At 42.1% G+C, this 20,135-nt stretch overlaps 2 protein-coding genes across 2 annotated transcripts in view; one reads left to right on the top strand and one right to left on the bottom strand.

The window, feature by feature from the left end:
• The window catches only part of LOC135101647 (serine/threonine-protein phosphatase with EF-hands 2-like), a 161,705-nt gene that overhangs the window by 112,440 nt on the left and 29,130 nt on the right, over positions 1-20,135 (top strand).
• LOC135101649 (lysophosphatidylserine lipase ABHD12-like) overlaps positions 1-20,135 on the bottom strand; it is a 167,399-nt gene that overhangs the window by 146,676 nt on the left and 588 nt on the right. The gene's annotated exons all lie outside the window — the stretch shown is intronic.

The raw sequence follows: 20,135 nt of genomic DNA, 5'->3' as shown, positions 1-20,135 counted from the left end.
TCGGACACGTTAACGAGTACAAATCTTCATTTCCTGGTGTACTTTACGTGCTTGCTTGCTCGCTCGCTCGCTCGCTCTCTCTCTCTCTCTCTCTCTCTCTCTCTCTCTCTCTCTCTCTCTCTCTCTCTCTCTCTCTCTCTCTCTCTCTCTCTCACCCGCTGCAAAACTGACTCGCTGGCTCCTGTCCCCGTCACCTTTTTTCAGCTCCAGAGGAAAGGGCAAGACAGACGCAGCAACACAGGAAATGGAACAAGGAAATAAACAAGGGGGAGTGAAAGTGTATTGCTTCGTCCACGTGTCTCTCTCTCTCCTGGCTGGGTTGTGGTGGTGCGTGTGGAAGAAACCGAGGTGACTGTGTGTCTGAGTTTGTGTGTAAGAGAGGGAGGGATTTCTTATGCAGTCTGAACAAGGGCACAAAAATAAGAGGAAAGAAAATAAACAGCTCGTGCTATAGGGGGTTATAACAAGGGGGACTTCAGCAAAATTCTCAGGATCAATCGGGATAGAACAAGAAATAACGGGTTCAACCTTGAGAAATTTAGGTTCAAGAAAGAGATCGGAAGGAATTGGTTATCAAGTATAGTGGTAGATGAATGGAACAGACTCAGGAATCAGGTTGTTAGTGCCGAGTCATTAGGAGCTTTAAAAGGAGATTAGACAGATTTATGGATGGGGATGATAGGTGGAAATAGGTAGGTATGTTTCATATAGGGACTGGTCACGTGTAGGCCTGATGGCTTCTTGCAGCTTCCCTTATTTTTTTATGCATGTTCTTATGTTCAATATGCCGCCCCAATAAGAAAACTACAGGAATATCTAAATAAAATAGAGATAAAAGTCCCTCAATTTAGTTCCGCAGGTGTCTTGATACCCACTCCTTTGCAACTGTTCAAGTTGTAGAAAGGAGGAAGAACAAAGAAGCAGTGTTCCAGCGTTTACCAGGGAAAGGGATGAAAGAGTGAAGGTACTGGTTAACTCTAGCATGAAACAGGTAAAGTTTTCCAGTGTTTACCAGTGCAAGGGATGGAAGAGTAAATACCGTGTAACTCTTGCAAGAAACAGGCAGAGCGTTCCAGTGTTTACCAATATAGGGAATGAAAGAATCAAGACACTGGTTAACTCTTGCAAGAAACAGGTCGAAAATTCTAGCACGCTTAAAAGTAAAAGGGAAGAGGCAGAGCGTTCCACCATTTACCAATATAAGGAATGAGAGAGTGAAGATACTGGTTAACTAGCAAGAAACAGGTAGTGTGTTCCAGCATTTCCCGGTAAATGGGATGAAACTGATTATACTGATTAACTCCAGACTTAATGAGATGAACTTTAGGGGGATGAGAGCAAGTACAACGTGAAGTGCAATGAGGTCTTGGAAAGGGAGGTACGCAATGAGTTAGCAGGGAAGGGTTAGGGATGTCAAGTGTGCTGTGATAAGCTGAGTGATTATAGTCCTTAGAGGGAGAGGAGCAGTAATGGAGAGAGTGAATTAAAGGGTGCGAGGTGGAGAGGGATGCTATGATGCTGGGACACGCGAGATGGGAGGAATGAATAATAATGATGTTCCTTTAATGTTACTTGTCATAAAAGGTGACATAAATGGTGGAGTGAAGAGCTAAAACCAAAGAAAGGATACCAAGATACGAGCGAGATTCAGGTCAGTAAATTTGCTGCGCTGGAAAAGTTTGTGCTAATGATAATGAGACTGAAAAAAAATGAAAATAAATAATAACGAGACGACTGATAACAATGAGGAAAATGAATTTACCAGAAAATACATAGCGATAAGGAAAAGGATTGAGAAAAACTACGATAAGAATGATGATAAGGAGAGAGAAAAAAAAAATAGCAGTAGCTCTTTCATCGCAAACATCGTGAAAAACAATGACCACCACCATCTATTTCGCATTAGCACCTCCTCTGAAAAAAAATAAATAAATAAATAAAAAATAAATAAATAAAAAAACGATAAAATCACACAAAGAAATAAATGCCATTCTCCGCAACAAAAACCAGCCATTATCATTCTCCATACTTATACTTAACCTAACTTAAGCTAACCAAATCTAACCTAACCTAACCTAACTTAAGCTAACCAAATCTAACCTAACCTAACCTAACCTAACCTAACTTAAGCTAACCAAATCTAACCTAACCTAACCCAACCTAACCTGACCTAGCTTCAGAATTAAAACATCCAAACAATGTAAGTACAATAGCAGTCAATAAAGGAATGACACCCAACACTTAATTTCCTCAACATATTACGTCTCCTCTCAAACTTCCGTCATCTGATTTCCTTAGAATGTAGAAGTTGTCACATTTCATAACACTGGCGGCATATCAGTAAGGGAAAGCACAGAGCACAATGGCAGTGAGTCCAGGTATTGTCTACTTCTGACCTCAACTGTACAAAAGGATCTTCCAGGACAATGCTTCCGATTACGTCACATCTGCTCGAGTTCAGTACCACGTGGGATAACTTCTTGTTGAGGCACACACACACACACACACACACACACACAGAAAGACAGACCTTCACAGACACACAAATGCATCACATTCAAATCAGAAAACAGGAACAGAAAAAAAATCTCCCGGCTCCAATACAAGTAACTTTAAGGGCAAAAACATACAAGCAAGAATATCAAAAATCACGCTAACGAGACCGGACACAATAGCCCCTCAAGGTGAAGCCCCTACGTCAACATAACATCAACATTTATCAGAAAACAACTTTCAAAGCGAGAGAAAAAAAAAAAAATGTACGTAACAAAAACGTTCAACCATAATAATGATGTGACAGAGAGAGAGAGAGAGAGAGAGAGAGAGAGAGAGAGAGAGAGAGAGAGAGAGAGAGAGAGAGAGAGAGAGAGAGAGAGAGAGAGAGAGAGAGAGAGATTAATATCCTTTAGTAATTAGTTAATTTTACCCCTCTCTGTACTAATTCCATTGATAATTTTCCATCGCTATTCATATTTTACTTTGATGAGGAATGTGTGTGTGTGTGTGTGTGTGTGTGTGTGTGTGTGTGTGTGTGTGTGTGTGTGTGTGTGTGTGTGATGCGAGAGGAATGAAATGGAGAACGAAACAGGAAGGGGAAAGTTCAAAGGAAACAAAAAAAAAAAAAAGAGAAAATGCAGAAAAAGATCGATTGAAAAAAAGATGGATAAAAATGTCAATAAAACACGTAAAAGTCGGATTGGAAATTCCAGACTACTGAAAACCGTAACAAAATACTCGTACAGAATTGAAGATTATCTCGCTATATAAGAATTACAAAAAGAAAATAAACCATTGCAGCAAAAGGTCATTAAAAATCTTAAATCCTACCTGGTGGCAAACTAAGAAAAACAGAGGAGAGAGAGAGAGAGAGAGAGAGAGAGAGAGAGAGAGAGAGAGAGAGAGAGAGAGAGAGAGAGAGAGAGAGAGAGAGAGAGAGACCTTCTTCGACAAGACCTCACACTCACGCCCAGCAAATCCCGTGAAGGCAAACCAATGCAGTCAATAGTTACTCTTACCAAACATACACAACCAATAGAAAATAAAATTCGGAGGTGAATAATATTTTACAAAACCGGCCATTGAGATCGCATCCAGCACGTTCATTAAGACAGGTGACCATGAGATGTAATGAGGAGCAGGTGGGATGAGGAGGGCGAGGCTGGCACGGAGACTAGAGGGACGAGACGGGAAGCAAGGTGAGGCGAGGCGAGGCACAGGTAGGGATCTCCTTACCTCCCTCTCAGTCCCTCTCTTCTTCCCACGTGACATCCTCGTATTATTGAGCGAGAGATGCTTGATTGGTGACTTCACTATAATTAGATCGAGCTCAACACACACGGAAAGGACACGACTCGAACTATACTGCCTCCAGAACCTCCTCCTCCTCCTCCTCTTCTTCTTCTTCCTCCTCTTGCATATTCGTCTCTTTCTCTTCTCTCTGCTCTATCTAACTCCATCTCTGTGTCAAAGTCCATTCTATCCTTTCTCCCTCCCCCTCTCTCTCTCTCTCTCTCTCTCTCTCTCTCTCTCTCTCTCTCTCTCTCTCTCTCTCTCTCTCTCTCTCTCTCTCTCTCTCTCTGGTGATCCAATAGTGTCCATTTTTTTTTTTTTCCTTTTGATATATTTTCTTTTTTTTAGCTTCCTGTTCCCTTTAAGTGTTGCCATCAGTCCCCACCATCACCATCACGTCACCACTACCATCACACACCACAACCGACGCCACAATCATCACGCCTCACTGCCACTCACCATTGCTATTCATCACTACTGCCTTGCGTCACCATCACTCACCATGCCCGTCACTCGCCACCATCACCAAGCACCACCACCACCATCGCCGCCGCCGCTACCGCCACGCCAGAACGTTTCCTCTTTTCAGGCAAAGTTTCTCCCTCTCTCAGACACAAAGGGGCTTGATGAGATATGTTTTTGGCACTCATACAGCCAGATATGAGAGAGAGAGAGAGAGAGAGAGAGAGAGAGAGAGAGAGAGAGAGAGAGAGAGAGAGAGAGAGAGAGACTTTCAATATTAGAAATGAAATGTTGAAAGCAACGAAAAAATTTAAAGAAAAATAAACAGCCTGAAAAGCGCCTGGTGAGGGAAGAAGATTCACGGGACGACTGAGAATAAGTTTGATGGAAAGATGGAATTGTGAAGAGAGAATGGAAGGAGCAGAGGGAGAGAAGGGAGAAGAAAAGAGAAGAGAGAAGAAAGGAGCGAAAAGACAAAAATGGGAAGAAGAGAGAAATTGGGGAAAAAAAGGGAAAAGCGAGAAGAAAGCAGGAAGAGAAGGAAGCGAGAAGGAAGGGGAGAAGAGGGAAGGAAGGGGAGAAGGGAGAAGAAAAAGGAAGAGAGAGGGAGGGAGAGAAACGACTGGAGACTCGTCTCTCTCTCTCTCTCTCTATATATATATATATATATATATATATATATATATATATATATATATATATATATATATATATATATATATATATATATATATATATATATATATATATATATATACTAGAAAAACGTCAAAACGTCAAAAGAGGGAGGCGGAGGTGGAAGAGGAAGAGGAAGAGGAAGAGAAAAAAGGAAGAGGAGGAGGTAGAATATAATAAGCTCAGTGTATGTATCGGTATTTCCCAGCCTGAGGAGAAATTACCAACCAGAAATAATATCGTATGATTTTTATTTTTTTTTTATTGTCAGATTAATTGAGATGCCAGGAAAAAGAAAATAACGAAAAAAAAAAAGGGTAGAGGATTCAGGGAGCCGGGAAAAAACAATGTGACGCCGTGAGTCGGAATAACAGACTTAATGTGCCTTGGTAAACTGCGCTCTTTCACTGCCCGGCTTCAGATTTTAATATTACGGCTCGGTGCAAGTGTGGATTATCATTTCCAAAGACACCACTGGCAGTAGTTCAAACATTTTCGCGTCTGTTCTTACATTGCTTAACAAAATCATCTACTGGGTCCATGCCCTTTTTGTTTCATTGTTTTTTACGTATTAACTAATCTGAACATGGCGAAATAAATAAACAAAGCTTGCTTAGTATGGTGCTTTCAAGAGGCACTTTCCAGAGGCTAATCCCCAAAAGAGATGGCTAATATAGTTTGAGAGGCTTCCTGACACTTCTCTAGAAAAAGTGTAGATCGTAGGAAGGAAGGAAAAGAGGAGTAGTTAGAGAATAAAAAGTAAGAAGCGTCACGTCATTAGCAGTCGAAGAGTTAAATTACGTAAAGAAGAGAAGAATATTGGGAATCCTGACACATACACGTCACAACCACCAGACTCCTCTAGAAACAGTACAGGTCGTAGAAAGGAAGGAAAAGAAGAGCAGCTAGGGGAATAAAAAGTATGGTGTACTGTCATTAGCAGTCGAAAAGGTAAATTGGGTAACGAAATGAGTGAAGAATGTTAGGAATCCTGACACCTGCGTCGTGTTTGCGAGGATCATTGACTGGAATACACGCCTTTAAAGATGGAAAAAGAAATGAAAATAACAACAGTGGAAGTCAGGAATGGAGGGCATGCAAACAAATAATTTAATTAAACAACGCACCACGGTATGAAAAATGACAAATGACAACAAATGGAAATCACTAACATCTGCTTTGTCATGAATATATTTTTAACACTCAGAATTTCCTTTATTTTTCTATATTTGTACACGGAAACAGGGCATTCCAAAAAAAAAATCGTAACCGTTTCGTATGCACTTCTGAATGAATAAAAAGAGGAGCACTATAACTATTTCGCTCTCTCAGTTAACGAGCGAAACAATTACGTTCAGAAAAATATTCTGATCTGTTAACTGGAAAATGCGCATGGAATTTACATGATGGCTTAGTAATGACTAACTCGTGAACAAACACCAGATGACGCTCATACACAAACCTTACGTGGACAGACAGACAGACAGACAACTCGTCCCTCCATTACCAGTGTACAGCCTCATTATCTGTCCTCTCTTCACTGTCATTTGTCAGACTTCCATTCCTCTTGTCTGTCGCTTGGCATCTTTACCGCCTTCGTCATCTTAATCTTCACTTTCTCGCTCACTATTCCTGCACAGTTATTTGATATCTCCACTTTGTTCCTCGCCTGGTGTGTTTCTCCGTGTTGTGTCCGTCTCCTCCATCACAATGATACACGTAGTTAATGTTGGAAAGACAGCGCCTCCGAATGGTTATGATAATAGCTAACTGTGAATCTATTACACTACTGCAACTACTACTACTACTACTACTATCATTATTATCATTATCACGATTATTACCACCTACTACTACTACTAACTATTATTATTATTATTATTATCATTATTATTATTATTATTACGTTAAAAGTAAAAAAAAAGTACATTTCACTTACCTACACAAACAGCACGCACTAAAACCCTTGATAAATGTACGCAATTAAAAAAAAAAAAAAAAACATGAACAAATAAAGCAAAACAAATACAGACAACAGAACACACTAGAAAACAACTTAAGGCGGTGATAACAAAAACATGATTAACTCGAAGCAAAACAAATGCATACAAGAGAACACCCTACAAACTACACCACAAAACAACGTACACAACAAAATAAAAAAAAAAACATACGAATAATAAATAAAGCAATACTAACACACACAGGAAATCACACTAGAAAATATACACTACAAAAATCCGCTAAATAAGAAGGAAGGAAGGAAGGAAGGAAGGGTGATGTACTTCAACACTTCATCACTGCCACATACACCCTTATGAATTCACGTTCCACTTACAAACCCACAAGTGCCGGCAATACTGCACCTAATTAACCTCGTTTCTATTAGTTCTGCGTCTCCGGTGTGCCGCAAGCTGGCAGTGGAGGTGGTGGTGGTGGTGGGAGGGCGGAGGGTGACGTGGGGAGGAGAGGTAGTGGAGGAGGACGAGGGAGGCAATGGAGGAGGATGTGGGTAGGGAGAGGAGCAGGAAGCAATAGAATGAGGGAAGCAGATGTACTGACTGACTGACTGACTGACTGACCGACTGACTGGTTGACGGGTTGGCAGGCTGGGACAAAGATGAAGAAAGGCAAACTTTTGAGGAGGACGTGAGGTAGAATGAAGAATTGGAGGGAAAGGAGGAAAAAAAGGAAACATGGAAGGAAAAAGAAGAAAAAATAATAAAGAAAATGAGGGGAAAAGAAGGAAAAAGGGAAAGGAAGAAGGAAAACAAAGGAAAGAAGGGGGAAAGAAAGGAAAGAAAGGAAAAAGAAAAGATGGGAAAAAGGAAGGAAAGAAGACGAAGACGACGACGAAGAAGAAGAAGAAGAAGAAGGAGGAGGAGGAGGAGGAGGAGGAGGAGGAGGAGGGGCGGCGTGAAAGCAATAAAAGTAAAATGGTGCGTTACATTGAGCTCCGGGCCACAATTTCTCCTCGTATTTGCCAAGACTGGATGAACCCGTGACCCGCGACGGTGATAAAGATGCGCTTCTTCCTCTCTACGATGTGGTGTGTGAGGGAAGAGCTGGCGCAGTGGTACAAGTCATTATTTATTCCCTTATTGTAGTGCAGATATTTCTCTTATTTGTTAATTATCAAACTGAAATGATAATAGTAAGGCATTTTGTGAAGGGTTTATAAATAGTCCAAACTGTGACAAGGGTGTGTGGTTGTAAAGAAACGAAGTAACAGCAATAAAGATATTTCGTTTTTTCATGATGTTGACAAAGAAGCAAACAGCCATGATCACCAAATGTTCTGTTTACTTTTTTTGCATAATACAAAACATTTACGTACGAAACTTATGCTACCATAGAAAGTCTTTGCTTCTCTCTTGTGTCTCGCTACAACATTCACCAACACCTGCCATGCTTACCTGGGTAATTATATAAATCCTAAGTGACATATGCAGTCTTTCATGTTGGTAATTACTGCAAACTGTTGATTCACAGTAACAACATTATTAATCAACAAACTTCATTAATATCAAATGTTCGCTCTAATTATTTTTCTTGTCCTTAATCTCGCACGGAATTAAACAATGATTAAGTTACACTTGCTCTCGTCAATCAGTCTCACTTGGCTTCATATAAATTATGTAAATATTAATATTCTACATCCCGTGGCTTCTCGTCATTCATTGTGTACTATAAGCTTTTTAATTTAATCTTTTATCCATTGTAGTGTTTATATTAAACAAGAAAAAAATTTCCTTGAATACCTCAGGAATATACTGTAATCTGGTGGAAGTTTCTGTAATCTGGTGGAAGTTTCACGCTTATTAACAACAGTGTACCTTAAACTGTGGTGGTGGTGGTGGTGGTAGGAGTAGTACTGGTAGTGGTGTTGGGAATCAAGATGCTACCTAGTGTTGTGGTAGTAATGCTTATGGCAACAGCGTGATGTGGTAATGGTAGTACTACTGTTGGTGGCATGGTGGTGGTGGTAGTGGTGGTGGCGGTGATGAACGTTTTCTTTTCACACTCTATACTCAACTTTCCTCTTACCATCCTCCCCCCCTCACACACACACACACACACACACACAAAAGCAACAAAAGCATTACACAAAAGCAACAATAGCATTAAAGGAAGGGGAGAGAGAAAAGGCGACAGTAACATTAGAGGAGGGAGAAAGAAAAAACACTGAATCAATATAGAAAGAGAACTGTCTCCTCCGGTTTTCTCTTCTCTTCGTGGAAATAGCAGAGTTCCGGCGGAGGGCTTCAGTTTCCCCCACCCTCCCTTCCCTGTGTCCCCCGCCCGCCGCCTCCCGCCACACACACACACACACACACACACACACACACACACACACAAGAAATATGAACCAGCTTACTTTAGGAATCGGATTGTTTGGCGATAATGACTTTTCTACTTATTTATCGATTTCTTTGTTTCTTTTCTATCTTTTAGCTTTCTTCTTTTATCCTATTTCTTTATTCATTCATTTTCTTTTTTTACATATCGAATAAAGGAAAATGGAGAAAGCATTAGCTGAACCTTCATACTAAAAAACAATATTACGACTGAAAGAAAAAAAAACCTAAACTTGTACATCCAAACGATATATTGAAAGAGGTTGCCAAATAGAAAGGCCACTTAGTTAAATTTAGCTTAGTTTTTATATTCCTTTCTTAAAACAACTAACGTCAGGTAACATGGAAAACTAAAAGAATGATAGACAGTTCCAGACTTTTATCAATGCAAGGGATGAAATTAAGAAGTAATGGTACTACGAGGAAACCGAAAGAGCTCCAGAGTTTACCAGAGCAAGGAATGAAAGTGAAGAGCGAAGGTATGTCTGGAAAACCGAAAGAATTAAAATTTCCAGAGTGAAGGTACTACTGGAAAACTCGTGGACAGAATAAGAGTGAGAGAGCGTAGAAAGTTAGGCGTTTATGTAAAGGTCACGGGAGATGAAGAATAGTAAATACAGTAATAGCAGTAAGATCCACTCACTTGTATCAGCAGTGCACAAAAAAATAGCATCCTTTCACACACACACACACACACACACACACACACACACACACACACAAATAAATAAACTCCAAATAATTTTAACTTTTACCCAAAACATTTTCCGATGGACTATTTTCCACTACACACACACACACACACATTTATTTTCCTTTATTTTCACGATGAGTTCCTCCACTCACCCTCACACTCTCGTAATCAAATTGGTATGCACGAGAGAGAGAGAGAGAGAGAGAGAGAGAGAGAGAGAGAGAGAGAGAGAGAGAGAGAGAGAGAGAGAATTATTGCTTTCTTGAGTTCCAGACAATATTTCAACTTTCATTTCATCTTCTTTTTGATTTCCTTCTTACAAATAAATCTGGCAATTATCGTTCTCCTCCTCCTCCTCCTCCTCCTCCTCCTCCTCCTCCTCCTCCTCCTCCTCCTCCTCCTCCTCCTCCTCCTCCTCCTCCTCTGTTCTCTGTTCTCCTCCTCCTCCTCCTCCTCCTCCTCCTCCTCCTCCTCTTTAAGTGCTTCATCTTGTCCCTCCCCCAGATCCCTTGCTCCGCCAACTCTCGCTTTCTTATCTTAGTTTTCTTTCTTTCTTTCTCCCTGCCTTTGTTCCTCCTCCGGCAGCTAAAATTACATTTAATACAGATTAAGTCGTTGAGTAATTGCAAAATCCAGGGAAAGAATAAACTTAAATTCTCTCTCTCTCTCTCTCTCTCTCTCTCTCTCTCTCTCTCTCTCTCTCTCTCTCTCTCTCTCTCTCTCTCTCTCTCTCTCTCTCTCTCTCTCTCTCTCTCTCTCTCTCTCTCTCTCTCTCTCTCTCTCTCTCTCTCTTTCATCACTGCCGACAGACGGAATGGGGAGAGGCAATGAGTGTTGATGGGGGAATCGTGGCGAGGATGATGAGCAGAATGAGTAGAGCCACTGGGATTCTGAGGGACGTGGGGAGAGTGAGGAGAGGAATGAGGGGTGGGGAGAGTGGAGAGATGCAGGGGAGTGGCAGTGGGGTGGACAGGTGGAGAGCTGGAGTGAGTAGGTAGGACTCTGGTGTATAAGTGAAGTAAAAACGTGTTAGAAATATTTATTTTATTTTTTTTTTAAGGAATTGTTTCTTTACCAGGAATAATATGAGCGATGTATTGGCTCTCTCTCTCTCTCTCTCTCTCTCTCTCTCTCTCTCTCTCTCTCTCTCTCTCTCTCTCTCTCTCTCTCTCTCTCTCTCTCTCTCTCTCTCTTGTTTCCTTTTCCTGCTTGTGTCATTCGTTTCATTCATGCCTCTCCGTTCCTCCCCTCTTCCTCTCCTGACCAGCTTTCCACTCGTTCGTGAGAGAGGGAAGGGAGGGGAATGAGTGGAAGGGAGAGGGAAGTGAGCGGTGATGGGTGGCGGTGGGAAACAAACCGTCAAATTAAACAAAAACTATATCAAGAGTAATTACTATTGTGAGAGGAGGATATGCAGACAAAACACTCCCTCCTCTCTTTAATTCCTATCCACAAACTAGCTCTCTTTCTCTCTCACACCCAACTCCAGCCTGCCTCTAGCACGCCTGGAATTTACTGGTGCTGGCTGGCTTCAGGTTCTCAACTATACACAAAATACATGGATAAAAGCAGCCATGTATGCGTTTGGTTGCTCTGAGATTGGTCAACACGTCTCTACTCGTTTCAACAAGTTACAGCTGCTCCTCACACAGTCTTGAACTTCCACCATTCTTCAGGGTTGTATTTATAGCTGCTTCTCATTCAGTCTTGCCCTTCATTATACTTCAATACATGATGGAGATAGGAAGAAATTGGTTCTCAAATAGAGTGGTAGATGAATGGAACGAACTCGGTAATCAAACTGTTAGTGCTAAGACGTTAGGGAGATTTAAAAGGAAATTAGACAGATTTATGGATGGGGATGATAGGTGGAAATAAGGTAGGTATATTTTATACAGGGACTGCCACGTGTAAGCCTGGTGGCTTCTTGCGGCTTCCCTTATTTCTTATGTTCTTATTTTCTTACTTTAGTTATTATAGAAACAATTATTAAAAAGTACCATATATTCTTACCGTGACGAATAAACAATTTTCCCCTGTCACTTTCCCCTTTCAATATAACATACTCCGTTCTCAGAGTGACGTTATCGAGTGGTGTTGAGTGAAGAAAAGGTGGACGAGAGTATCAAGACTTGTGGAGCTTAGAAAACAAGGCAGTGGAGCATGGAAGGGGTAGGACCAGGAGCAGTATTCTGAAAGGCTCTGCTTTCTCACTATGACTATTTTCAAAGACCACAAATGTGATTAGCCGGGTTCTCAAGAATGTTTCTCCAGTTAATAATGTAGAAACCTTGTTAATCTGTCACTAGGACCTTAAAAACACCCTTAAAATTTTGTTTAACAATCTAGAACCTTTGGAAACTAGTCAGGGTGCAGCGCAGAAAGCTTTTAGAACTATTATTATCCCTGGATTAATTAATGATTTGGAATGGAGACAGCGAAGGGCGAGGAATGAATGCTACAAGAGGTGAAAGGTTGAGATACAGAAGTGTTCGGGTGTGAGAGGCTGGAAAGGAGAGAAAGGAGAGAGAAACACAACATGGAGAGGAGATATACCAAGTACAAAGGGGAGAGGTCTCAGCTTGAAGGGATAAAAACTTGAGGTACTAAAATGTTCAGATGTGAGGGGCTGGAAATGCAAAAGGATAAAGAAATCAGACAAGAAGAGAATGGAGAGAGGAGGTATAGCATGCACAAAGAAAGAGCGAATGGAAGACGTCTTAACTTGAAGGAATGAAAAGTTGAGATACTAAAATGTTTGGCTATGAGTGAGTGTGCATAAAGGATAGAGAAATAAAACAAGATGAGGAAGAAGAGATGAACTATAGCAAATATAAAGAAGCAGAGCAAAAGGAAAAGGTCTTAGCATGAGGGGATAAAAGGTTGAGGTACTAAATGCTCGGCTATGAGGAGCTGGTAATGGTAGAAAGATAGAGAAATGGAACAAGATGAGGACGGGGAGAGGAAGTCTAGCAAATATAAAGGAGAACAAAAGGAAGAGGTCTTAATTTGTAGGGAAGATATGCTAAGATACTGAAGTGTTCGGGTTTAGGTGACTGTGCATGATGGATAGAGAAATAGAACAAGATGGAAAATGGAAGTAAAGTACGTACAAAGGAGAAAAAAGGGTTGAGGATATGAAGACAGCAAAACAGAAGGGGAAAGAGAGAAAGAACAATCATCTATTCTTTACCTGCCTCCCCTCCCTTCCCCAGCCAGGAACAAAAGGTGAGGAGCGGAGGGGAAAAAGGAAACCTGGAGGTGAGGGAAGGGTCTGCGAAATGAGACCTGAAGATTATGGTAGGGTGTGGCAGGTGCGGGATTAGAGGGAAGGAAGGTAAATGGGGAAAGTGGCGAGGGGTGAATATGAAGTAGTAGTTGTAGTGGTGGTGGTGGTGGTAGTAGTTGTGGTAAGTAGTGATAGTTATGGTAGTGGTGGTGGTGGTGGTGTTGGTAGTAGTAGTAGTAGTAGAGTGATGATGATGGTGGTGGTGGTGGTAGTGGTGGTGACAATCGTAGCAGTTGTATTAGTAAAAATAATAAAAGTAGTAAGAAGAAAATTAAACAAAAACAACACCAACAACAACAACAACAACAAGTAACAGTAGCAACATTAACAGCAGCAGGTAGCAAAAGGAAGAATTAAGTGGGGAAAAAAAAATCTGAGGGAGCAAAGGGGAGGCGAAAAGAGAGAGAGAGAGAGAGAGAGAGAGAGAGGAGAGAGAGAGAGAGAGAGAGAGGAGAGAGAGAGAGAGAGATAGAGAGAGAGGAAAGAAGAAGGAAAAAGATAACAATTTTCTGCAGTTTGCTATGGTAATATGAAGGCGCGGGGCAACAGAGTGGATAAAGGTACAGAGGGGAGAGGAGATTGCTCTGGGGACAGTACGTAAACATGTAAATTGGAGGGGAAGAGGGGAAAGAGTAAATCGCAGTGCTGGCAGAGTAGCTACTGTTGTGGAGTGGAAGGAGGAAAACGTTTGCAAGTGGAGAAAAAAGCAAGAAAGATGCTGTGTGATGAGATGAAGTAAAGGCTGTGTTGGGTGCGTTGGAGGAAGGAGTAGAGAAGTGCTGTGATGTTTTTATGTTTTTGAATGGACGTGGAAGAAGTACTGGGCTGGGAAAGAGAAGAATGTTCTGCTGAGTAAAGGGAGTCTGGGTCTAATATTAGATGTAGGAAAGAGATGAGATAAGAGGTGCTAAATAGACGTTAGGAAGGGCTGCAATATCAGGTGTGTGGGGAGAATATGGCTGGATGCTGTGCTACTGTGGGCACGAAGAGGAGGAGGAATAGAGAGCAAGATGATGATGATGGAAGATAGTGGAAATATTTGAGGGTGTCGTGATGTTTTGGATGGAAGAAGTGATGTGCTAGAAAAGAAGAAGGTGGTCTGATAGTTAAGTATAGTAAGGAAGAGAGGGAAGGAGTTATGCAGTATTAAGTTTTTTTGATAGGAAGGGTTGCAGTGCTTGGTGTGTTGGGAGTGTTACTGTGCTTGGATATGGGAGGATGCAGTGTTAATGTGTGCAGGAGGAGAGGGAGGAGAAGAGGAAAGGAGTTAGTGGTGTGTGTGTGGTGTGCGTGTAGCTGGTGCTGACGCGGCCACATTCTCACCATTGTTGGCCTCGAGATTTGCCTGAAGAGTCCTTGTGCCTCCTTGTGCCACTGCCCTTAACGGCCCTCCTTCCCCAACCTCTCCAAACACACACACACGAATAACATCTTGTAGAAGGGTAACAGTTGAGCCCAAAACAAACACAAGAACGTAAGGAAAACTAGAAAAAAATAAATAAATAATAAAATGAATAAAAAAATCAATAAATGTTAAAAATCCAAGATTAAAAAAAGAAAAAGCTAAACACTGAATAATAATAAACGGAAAACTATGAAACAAATAAAAAAAAAAAACAAAAGCCAAAACTAGTAAAACAGAAAAGACACTATAACACACACACACACACACACACCTGGAGCGCCCGACCAATACATTACGAAGGCTTTAAAGTCAATCTTCCCGCCTTCGTTTCCTGCCGCCGCGATTCACTCCGTTCATACCGACCAGCTGTTTCATCAAACCAAACAAAGGACATCCCTCTCCCCTCCTTCCCTTCACCGAGGCCTCCCTTCCCTCCCTTCACCTCAGAGGGCGTGATTGCCATAGTTTAAGTCAACTGAACCGTGACCTGAGGCTGAATGCTCTGATGAATACAATAAAGGAGGATAAGATGGATCACTGGATTGCTGGCTCGGTGAGGGAGTCTTGGCTGTTAACATCACACGAGTCTTGGTGCTGTCTGTCTATTCTGCTGTTAACATCACACGAGTCTTGGTGCTGTCTGTCTATTCTGCTGTTAATATCACACGAGTCTTGGTGCTGTCTGTCTATTCTGCTGTTAACATCACACGAGTCTTGGTGCTGTCTGTCTATTCTGCTGTTAACATCACACGAGTCTTGGTGCTGTCTGTCTATTCTGCTGTTAACATCACACGAGTCCTGGTGCTGTCTGTCTATTCTGCTGTTAACATCACACGAGTCTTGGTGCTGTCTGTCTATTCTGCTGTTAACATCACACGAGTCTTGGTGCTGTCTGTCTATTCTGCTGTTAACATCACACGAGTCTTGGTGCTGTCTGTCTATTCTATCTTTTTCTGTTTGCTTCTTTTCCTCTTATCTCTCTCTTAGGCTGTCTATGCTCCAATTCCGTGTAGCATCATCCAATTATATATCTTCTATCTGTTTCTGCTTGTTTCTCCTCTCCTCTCTCTCTCTCTCTCTCTCTCTCTCTCTCTCTCTCTCTCTCTCTCTCTCTCTCTCTCTCTCTCTCTCTCTCTCTCTCTCTCTCTCTCTCTCTCTCTCTCTCTCTCTGTGCGCGCGCTAATCCCGCGTCGCGTCACGCACTTACACAGCTGGCTTGACTACAGAGCTGCCATGGATTTCCTGAAGCCTCGTATTTTTAAACGTTTTGTTCCTTCATTGGGATGCTTTTCAAAGGCTACGAATACATTGATGATTAGTTGGATCGGGTTCTCATGGACATTTTTTTTTCATGTGCGACGCAAAAATCATTGTGTTGAAGTACTACTGGAATCATCAAAGGACCCTTGAAAACTCCAATAACTTCAACTAGAGCGTGTCAAAAGTAGTCAAATTTCGAAGACAAAAAATTGAGAATACGGTGACATGCAACAGTGTAGAGCCACAGGTATCCACAGTCAGCGATGGCGAAGGGAAAAATGAAGGAGGAGGCAACCTAAGCAATACCTGATGTGAATTATAGTTGAATAAAAAACTCCCCAAAAAACTTAACAGTTCTCTGTTGTTTCATAATCTCCGGTGTATGCAACTATTCATATAAAAGTTTAGTGTCTTCCTTTTTAGTATAAGCATCTTTGGAACACGTACGTATTACCACCGATATTTAACACCGGTAAACACGAGTATGATAAAAAAAAAAAAAAAGTACGTTGGTGTTATCATAGGACTTTTTATCCAAGGTAATGTCCATGCTGCTGGCAAAATAGTGCCACACAACTGAGAAAAAGATATATATACTCGTATGGGCAGGAGACATTTTTTTATACACGTTTGGTTGAAAATAACGGCAAGCTCAGAATTTTGTAATTTCTGTTAAATTCTCTTTTTTCCTTAAAAGTCTTTTCTTTCAGATGGTTCTTTGAGGCACCAGATGCGAGGTGGTAGCCGAGACGTGTGGACAATTTCATCGTTGTCATGCCGATATAGGTGGATAGTAGGGCTTCACTGTTCCCTCGTTTGCTAGTAAACTTATACACGACGTGGGGAATGCTGTAATTGTCCTTTCGTCTCTGCGGAGCTATTACGTATAGGAGTAGGTGGCTGGAGTTCTTGCTATAATTATAAGACGGTAATTTTTCTTTCTCGAGGGGGTCTTGACACGATTCCACCCGAGCGAGCGTTAATTAGCCTTTGTCTGTCTGATACGAGATCTGATACGAGGACTGATACAAGGCCTCTCTAAGCTGCGACCAATGAATGTAATCAATACCATACTTACACAAACAACTGAATAGGACTCTCTCTCTCTCCTCTCTCTCTCTCTCTCCTCTCTCCTCTTCTCTCTCTCTCTCTCTCTCTCTCTCTCTCTCTCTTTCGTATCTCTCATCGACTCCCCGCCGTCAGTACTCCTCCTCCTCCTCCTCCTCCTCCTCCTCCTCCTCCTCCTCCTCCTCATCATCATCATCATCATCATCAGGAATAACACGCTCTGATCGACTTTTCATGAACCTTCCTCTTAATTAAATTCTGTAACCCAAATAATTATTGATCCACAAAGTTCCATCGTGTTGCCCCTCATGCTCATCCCCACCTTTCCTCCTCCTCCTCTTCCTCTTCCTCCTCCTCCTCTTCTAATTCATCTTCTCCATCCTACATCGACTACCTTCCGCTTTCCTTAAATTTCCTCTTCGTACTTATTACCTTCATCCCTCCCACCCTCTTTTTCGTTCCAACTATTTTTTTTTTTTCTTCATTTCTGTTTCCTTACCTCCCCTCAATTTATTCTTCCTTTATTTTGTTCTGTCTGCATTCTTACTGTCACTTCTCCTTTCCTTCACCACACCTAAACTCACCTGACGTATTCACAAACACACACACACACCTACACACACACACCACACACTTGCAAGCTCAGTATTACCCTCCTTGCCTGTTACTTTGTTGACCGAGGGTTGGCCCACTCAGGTCACGAAGCTTTCCAGTAATGAGTAAACTAAACTGCCCACCATTAATAAGAGTGAGGGTGTGTGTGAAAAGTCGAACAGTCTCTGCTCAGTCATCTGCACACTATAGCTCACTACGGGAAGAAGACAGCTGGAGACAAGGAGAGTCGCACTGGTTCTCGAGACTAGTATGACACACCCCTATACGTAAGGAGGGAGAGAATGAGGAATTAAGAGGAAGAAAAGAGGAGAAGAGGAAGAGAAAGAGAAAGGATGCACATTACTCGGAACGGATGTGAGAAAGACAAAAATATCTTGTACAAAAATGTGTATGAGAGAGAGAGAGAGAGAGAGAGAGAGAGAGAGAGAGAGAGAGAGAGAGAGAGAGAGAGAGAGAGAGAGAGAGAGAGGCAGAGGGAGACAGGCAGAGGGAGACGGAGACCAACAAATAGACAGAGGGAGGCAGAGAGAACCGGAGATAGACAGAAATAAGAGAGGCAGAGAGACAGAGACAAAGACCCATTCAACTCTTTCAAATGGAGGTTAACACACCCTCGACTAGTAACACGCCTTCGAATAGAAATTACGTATAAAGAAAAAAAAATCAACACCTGTCAGGCTCTAAATACAGCACAGGTGAGGCGGCGGTGGAGGGGAGCAGAGGGAGGGAGGCGAGGTGGGCTGAGAGGCGGTAGTTAGTTAAAACGGTGCTCTCCCTCAACCTGATGCGCCTATACGCGTCCCGCTACTCAGAAATATGGGGGTGTTAGGTTAAATGAGAGTCCAGGAGGAGGAGAGAGAGAGAGAGAGAGAGAGAGAGAGAGAGAGAGAGAGAGAGAGAGAGGAGAGAGAGAGAGAGAGAGAGAGAGAGAGAGAGAGAGAGGAGAGAGAGAGAGCGAGAGGAGAGAGAGAGAGAGAGAATGTAGTGGTGGTGATGATGAGGAAGGACTCAAGAGGAGGGTCAAGGAAGAGGTAGAGGAGAGAGAGATGTAGTGGTAGTGATGATGAGGATGGAACTTTAGGAAGAGGGAGAGGAGACGAAGAAGAGATACCGGTGGAGGTGATGGGAAGGAGACAAGAGGAGGGTGACGAGGGCATGAACTACACTGAAGAGTTGCCATGGAAAGAGGAAAAGGATCATTAATTCATAACGTGAGGAGAAGTATATGTAACGTATAGTGAAGGAAGATGAGGAAAGGAAGGGGAAGTTGGGTGAGATGATAAAATAATGAGATGGAGGGGAGTGAGGCGGGCAAGGTTGAAAAAATTTGAGGAGGAGGAGGAGGAGAATAGCTACGGAGGAGAAAGAGAATGATTTTTTTTATTCTTTTAATGTAGATGGGACACCGGCCAAGGGCAACAAAAATTAGAAGAAAAAAGGCCCACAAAGGTGCCAATACCCAAACAGTGCTCGCATCTCCCTCTCTTTACCATCACATCCTTCCATTACACCCACGCTAAGCCACACCAACCACACCATACACACCCAAGTACCACACCCACTAACTTTTGTATCACACACCCCAACACGTAGCCAGCACCACACCTCTATAACATACCCACCCTTGCCTCACCTTCCACCTTACCCCTCTACCACATGAACGACATCCTAACCACGCCCACACTTCTCACCTTACTCATCATGTCATCACTGCGAGACAATGTACTTTCTGGAAAAAAAAAAAACGCATTTACATAAACACTGCGTTTCCTGAAAGGGCTAAATTAACTGGGGGGAGAGAGAGAGAGAGAGAGAGAGAGAGAGAGAGAGAGAGAGAGAGAGAATATTTACTGCCACTACCACCACCACCACGCCCTCCTTCCACTTACGTAATGTTCCCACAGCCTTTAAAGACACGAGAGCGGCACATGACCTTCTATCTCGAGTCATTTTGGTGCAAGGTAGTGGTTGGCAAGCTTTTATACCCGCGTTTTGGGCTGCCCAGTCTTTAAACACCACCAAATATGTACATTTTTTTTCCTTTATGAACTTTGTAAATTCTTAAGGAAATTTATCGTTTGAGTGTTCAGGTGATAATTTTGCGACAGGTTTCATTACGTATAGCAGAAAAAGAAATACAAAGGGAAGGAAATTAGTAGCGTGTTACATTGAAGGTGATAATTTGCGACAGGTTTAATTACGGTTAACGTGCAGAATAGCTCTTTCCAACCGATGTCTTTTTTTCCTCTCTCTCTCTCTCTCCTCTCTCTCTCTCTCTCTCTCTCTCTCTCTCTCTGGATATGAATAGGATACATCCCAATTAACATCAACGGCGATTTCGATGGACGATCTCCCTTTGAGTTAGGTTATTTACATATAGCCGAAGAATTATTCAAAGGAAATATAAGTCTAGTGAAATGGATGAATGACCCAAATAATGACCATGATTCAGGAAAGAAAAACTGCGCTCTTATCCCCTAATTGCTTGTTAGCCTCCCGTGCGTCAAGTGGCCACGCGGT

The sequence above is a fragment of the Scylla paramamosain genome, chromosome 6, assembly GCF_035594125.1.
Source record: "Scylla paramamosain isolate STU-SP2022 chromosome 6, ASM3559412v1, whole genome shotgun sequence".
In the NCBI taxonomy this organism is placed as follows: domain Eukaryota; kingdom Metazoa; phylum Arthropoda; class Malacostraca; order Decapoda; family Portunidae; genus Scylla; species Scylla paramamosain.
This window is presented reverse-complemented; position numbering and strand designations above follow the sequence as displayed.